Source organism: Pteropus alecto, unplaced genomic scaffold (assembly GCF_000325575.1).
Source record: "Pteropus alecto unplaced genomic scaffold, ASM32557v1 scaffold126, whole genome shotgun sequence".
Taxonomy (NCBI): domain Eukaryota; kingdom Metazoa; phylum Chordata; class Mammalia; order Chiroptera; family Pteropodidae; genus Pteropus; species Pteropus alecto.
In genome coordinates this window covers 1001485-1008293 of record NW_006439187.1, presented here as the reverse complement: position 1 = coordinate 1008293, position 6809 = coordinate 1001485, and positions in this window count along the sequence as shown.

Below are 6809 nucleotides of genomic sequence, written 5' to 3'. Positions count from 1 at the left end.
CAGCGTCAGCCATGTCATATTTTTTCGCATCCCTAGCACCTAACACAAAGAATGTTACATGACATTCATTAAATATTTAACTTTAATTACTGCAAGTATTAAGACATGTGGATTTTCACAACTTTTCTATCTTAGCTAACGATGAAAATACGGCACATTGTAGGTCACCTTAAATATCAAGTCTATTGCTTTGTTATATTTTCATAGCTAGAACAAGAAAAAAAAATAGTTTGCAATTGATTTATGTTAGGTATATTATTAAGAATGCCTTTTCTAAATACTTATGTTTTTACAGTGGTTCTAATAATTCTTAGGTCCCCTCTAGCCTCTCAAACACGCATTTCTTCCCTTACCTCTTCATACTTATGACAGCTATTTTAGAATAATCTGCTTATTCATTCCTAGAGGTCCCTGCAACTAAGAGGTCTAAAATCCAGTCAATGACACAGGTTGCGATGAACCTAACCAGCGCACGTGCGCGCGCGCGCGCGCGCACACACACACACACACACACACACACACACACACACTCAGTCTCTTTATTCTGACTGCATTTGTTTCTCCAAACCTCTCTTTAGATTTGAACTATTTCATCACATTGCTGAGTGAAAACCAAAGCTATTACATACAAGCTTCTAATTTGGAGTAAACTCAGTTTAAATAATTTATTAGCAAATGATTGTCTTGTTCAACTCTAACCTTGAACTGGGCAGTGGCAGAGGTAGTTTCAGGCCCCAAACCCTAAACACAACATTATTTATGGTAGGTGAGAGTAAGAGAAAAACCGTGGAGTATGTTATACCTATTCAAGTTGGAATTGTGTCTGATAAAGAAAGAACTAAAATGTTCCTCGATCCCTACCTTAAGTCCAGCGTTGACTGCATTTTTTTTTTTTTTACTTTTTTTTTTAGATGCCTCTGGCAAGATCCTTTGGCAGCAATTACCAGGCTCAATAGATTGGCAGAGAAGTGATGAATTTTGTTCCTGGGCAATATCTTTGAGGATTTCCTTTCTCCCTTTTTGTTTGGGATTTTGTTTAATAGTGGTAGGTACAATCATAATACCATTCCTTACTTAATTCTCTAGAACACATTTTGGATCAGGTAGGAGCTTTAAGTAAACTATACTTAAACAGATTTGGAATACACCTTAAATTCAAGACAAAGGGCACATTTTCACTGAGAAAATTTTAAATTTTTGAAGTATACAAAATTCAGGTATCACCCTAATTTGAAAGACTAATATTTTGATCCAGAGCTGTGCCTCTTTAAGTCCAAGGTCCTTGAGTTTAATTCCAATATTTTCTTCTATGCATTTTATTGTTTCAGGTATTATGTTCAGGTTCTTAATGCATTTAGAGTTCATTACGGTATATGGTGATAGACAACAGTCTAGTTTCATTCTTTTGCAGGTGGCTATCCAGTTTTCTCAGCATCATTTATTGAAAAGGCTTTCCTTGCTCCACTGTTCGTTTTTGACTTTTTGTTGAAAATTATTTGTCCATATCAATATGGGTTTAATTCTGGATTCTTGATTCTGCTCCATTGGTCTGTGTGTCTGTTTTGCTGCCAATATCATGCCGTTTTGATTATTGTTGCTTTGTAGTATAATTTGAAGTCAGGCAGAATGATGCCTCCAGCCTCGTTCTTTTTTCTCAGGATGGCTTTGGCAATTTGGGGTCTTTTGTGCTTCCATGCAAATCTAATTATTTTTTGTTCTATTTATTTAAAAAATCTTGATGGGATTTTGATGAGGATTTCATTAAATCTGTATAATGCTGTAGGAATTAAGGTCATTTTATGTTGATTCTTCTAATCCAAGAACACGGAATATCTTTCCTTTTCTTTGTATCTTCTATATTTTTAAAGAGTCTTATAGTTTTTATTCTATACGTCCTTCACATGCTTCATTAGATTTATTCCTAGGTATTTTATTCTTTTTTTTGCAATTGAAAAAGGAATTATTTTTCCAATTCTATTTCTGACACTTAATTGTTAGAGTATAGGAACACCATGGATTTTTGAACATTGATTTTGTATCTGGAAACTTTGCTGTATTTGCTTATTGTTTCTAGAAGTGTTCTTGTGGAGTCTTTAGAGTTTTCCACATAGAGAATCATGTCATCCACAAATAGTGACAGTTTGACTTCTTTGTTTCCTATTTGAATGGGTTTTATACATTTCTCTTGCCTGATTGCACTTGCTAGGACCTCCAATGTTATATTGAATAACAGTGGTGATAGTGGACAGCCTTGTCTTGTTCTCAATTTTAGAGAAAAGTTTTTAGTTTTTCACCATTAAGCATAATGTTAGTTGAGGATTTGTCATATATGGCCTTTATCATGTTAAGATACTTTCCTTCTATACTGATTTTGTTAAGTGTATTGATCATAAATGGGTGCTGTATTTGTCAAAGGCTTTTACTGCATCTGTTGATATGATCATATGATTGTTATATTTTAATTATTTAAGTGACGTATCACATTAATTGATCTGCATATGTTGAACCATCTCTGTGCCCCTGAGATGAAGCCCACTTGATCATGATGTATAATCTTTTTAATATGTTGCTGTATTCGGTTCGCTAGTATCTTATTTACAATTTTTGCATCTGTGTTCATGAGAGATACTGGTCTGTAGTTTTCTTTTTTTGTGTTATCTTTACCAGGGTTTTGGTATCAGAGTAATATTGGACTCATAAAATAAGTTGGGAAGCACTGCTTCTTCTTAGATTTTTTTGGAAGAGTTTGATGAGAATAGGTATTAAATCTTTGAATGTTTGGTAGAATTCACTGGTGAAGCCACCTGGTCCTGGACTTTTACTTTTTGGTAGGTTTTTGATAATTGTTTCAATTTCCATACTGTTGATTGGTCTATTTAGATTTTTCAGATCTTCTTGATTCAGTCTAAGAAGGCTGTATTTTTCTAAGTACTGGTCCATTTCTTCTAGGTTATTAAATTTGTTATTATATACTTTTTCATAGTATTTTTGCATGATCTTTTTATTTTTGCAATGTCAGTCATAATTTTTCCCCCTTTATCCCTGATTTTGTTTATTTGTGTCCTTTCTCTTTTTTCTTTAGTGAATCTAACCAGGGATTTGTTAATTTTATTAACCTTCTTAAAAAAACAGCTCTTTGTTGTATTTATTTATTCTATTTTTTTTTGTTTTGTTTTCAATTTCATTTATTTCTGCTCTAATTTTGACAATTTCTTTCCTTCTGCTGACTTTAATCTTCATTTGTTCTTCCTTTTCTAGTTTTTTAAGATGAAGCCTTAGATTTTTTATTTGGACTTGTTCTTGTTTTTGGAGCTAGGCCTGTAATGATATGAATTTCCTCTTATGACCACTTTTGTTGTGTCTGACAAGTTTTGATATGTTGTACTATCATTATCATTTGTTTTTGTGTATCTCTTGATCTCTTTTTTTATTTCTTCCCTGACCCAGTTATTCTTCAGTAGCATGTTGTTTAATCTCAATGTATTTGTGGTTCTTCCTGCTTTTTTTTGCAGTTGATTTCTAGTTTCAAAGTATTATAATCAGAGAATATGGTTGGTATGATTTCAACCCTCATATTTGTTGAGGCTATTTCTGTGTCCCAGTATGTGACTGATTCTTGAGAATTTTCTATGTCCAGTATAGAAGAATGTATAAGCAGCTGTTTTGGGATGGAAGGCTCTGTATATGTCAGTTATGTACAGTCAGTCTAACGTGTCATTTAAGGTTGTTATATCTTTATTGATTTTCTGTTTGGATGATCTGTCCATATCCGATAGTGTGGTATTTAAGTCCCCTACTCCGATAATGTTTTTTGTCTGTTTCTCTCTTTAGTTCTGTTAGTAATTGCTTTACATATTTTTGGCTCTCTGATTGGAAGCATAGATATTAATAAGTGTTATGTCTTCTTGGTGCATGATTCCCTTTATCATTATGAAGTGTCCCTCAGTATCTTTACTTTTTTTATTTTGACGTCTATTTCACCCGATAATAGTAACACTACTCCTGCTTTTCTCTGAATGCCATTTGCTTGAAATATCATTTTCCACCCTTTTACGGTGATTATTGAAATATGAGGTCTTCTTATAGCCATTTTATCTTTTGCTTACTGGTAGCTCGGTGTTTCTATTGCTTCCTTGTCCTTGTGTTTCTGTTTTCTTTATTTTGGTTGGCTTTTGTGGGCTTTCCTTCTGGTCCTTTTTTCTATGTTATATACTTTAGTTTTGAATCTTTGGCATGTGTTTACCATAATGAATATGTATAGTTATATATATACAGTCGTCCATTTTCCTCTGATCTCAATTCCCCTTTGTGAATTTAGATCTTTGAATCCTCTCCTTTTTCATCCTTGTTGTCTCAATTTTTCCCTATGTATGTTGGACATTCATTGCTATCTTGCTATAGCAAATCTCTTCTAATTTTTTATTCTTATAATGCCCTGTTCTTAGTAAGTGTTGCACTCCTCTGCTTTTATCAGCCTGCTAGTCACCTTACTCCTAATTATGTTTTTTTTTGTTTTTGTTTTTGTTTTTGTCATTTTGTTTTAGGTGAGCTGACCCCTTTCAGTATTTCCTGTAATGCAGGCCTCATAGTGGAGAATCTCTCAATTTCTGTATGTCTGAAAATTTCTTTATTTCTACTTCATATCTAAAGGAGAGCTTACCTGGATATATTATTCTTAGCTGGTTGTTCCTTTCATTTACTAGTTTGAATATTTGATACTACTTCTTTCTGGCTTGTAAGGTTTGTGCTGAGAAGTCTGACAATAATCTAATGGGTTTTCCTTTATATGTTACCATCTTTTCCCTGGCTGCCTTGAGAATTCTTTCTTCGTCATTGTTTTTTGATAATTTTAATACAATGTGTCTTGGCAAAGACATTTTTGGGTTGAGATAATTGGATATTCTGTTGATCTCTTGAATTCAAAGGTTCAGTTTATTCCTTAGATTTGGGAAATTCTCAACTATTTGTCTGAAAATGCTTTCTAATTCCTGCTCTTTTTCCTCTACTTCGAGAATGCCCATTATTCTTATCTTTCTTCTCAATGATATCAGCTAGTTCTTCAATTTCTCTTTCATTCTTTTTCCTTCTTCAGTTTCCCTTTTCTTCCTTCTGATTTATTTCTAGATTTCTGTCTTTGATATCACTGATCCTTTCCTCCATTTGGCTGACTCTGTTTCCCAAGCTTACGATTTCATTTTCCCACTTTTGCAGTGTGTTCTTTATCTCCAGAATTTTTATTTGGTTCTTTTGGGGGGTTTCAGTCTTCTTGCTAAAGAACTCATTCTGCTTATTTAGTTATTTTTTCAATTCCTGTGGTAGTTCTTATGTGCAGTTTTCACACTCAGACGTGCTGGTGTGCAGTTTTGAGTTGTTTTTGTTGTTTTAGATGTTCATCTTGTTCATCTTATTGTTATTTCAAGGGGAGAGATCTGGGGATGTCTCTAACTCCTCCATGTTTCTAGGAGAATTTGATTCCTGAATCAATTTCTTAATTCAGTATTCATCTGTTCATACTTGCTATTTCTTCCAGGTTCAGTCTTGGCAGGTTGTATAATTCCAGAAAAATATACATTTTTTCTACATTGTCTAATATTTTGGTATATAATTATTCATGGTAGTCTCTTACAATTCTATGTATTTCTGTAGTGTCTGTTATTATTACTTCTATTTTATTTCTAATTTGATTTATTTGAGTCCTCTTTCTTTTTAAATTTTATTAAAGTTATTGAGGTGACATTGGTTAATAAAATTATGTAGGTTTCAAATTTACAATTCCATAATATGTCATTTGTATATTTTGTTGTATGTTCACCACCCTAAGTCAAATCTCCTTTCATCACCATATACCCTTATCTACCTCCCCCCTTCCCCCTGTCCCTCTGGTAACCACTAAATTGTTGTCTGTGTCTGTTTATTTGTCTTGTTCATGTGTTGTTTTCAGTTTTATATACCACATATGAGTGCAATCATATTGTTCTTAACTTTTTTCTGTCTGACTTATTTCGCTCTTTTTTACTTAGTCTTACTAAAGATTTGTCAATTTTATTTATCTTTTGAATGAAAAAAAAAACAACTCTGGCTTTTAGTAATTTTTTTTTTCTTGGCCCCTATTTTATTTATTTCCATTCTGATTTTTATTATCTCTGCTCTTCTCCTAACTTCAGGCTTAATTTGCTCTTCTTTTTCTAGGTTTTTTGAGGTGTAAAGTTAGGTTGTTTATTTGCAATTATTTTCCTTTCTTAATATATGAATTTACCACTATAAACTTCCCCCTTAGAGAACTGCTTTTACAGTGTCCCATAGGTTTTACTAAGTTGGGTTTCTATTTCTATTTGTTTCTAGATATTCTTTAATTTCCATTTTGATTTCTTCTTTGACCCATTGGTTGTTCAGGAATGTTTTATAGTTTCCACACATTTGTAGGTTTTTCAGCTTTGCTCACATTTTTGATTTCTTGTTTCATACCATTGTGGTAAAAAGTTGATACTTAGTATGATTTTGATCCTTTTACATTTGCTAAGACTTGCTTTTGTCCTATATGATCTATCCTTGAGAATATTCTTCACACATTTGAGAAAAATTTGTATTCTGCTATTGCTGGATAAAATGTTCCATAGACATCTGTTAGGTCTATTGGTCTAATGTATAGTTTAAGTACATTGTTTTCTTGTTGATTTTATGTCTAAATGATTTATCTGTTGTTGAAAGTGGGATATTGAAGACCCTTAATGTTATTGTATTTGCTCTCTATTTCTCCTTTCAGATCTGTTAGTATTTGCTTAATATATTTAGGTGTTCCAATGTTTGGT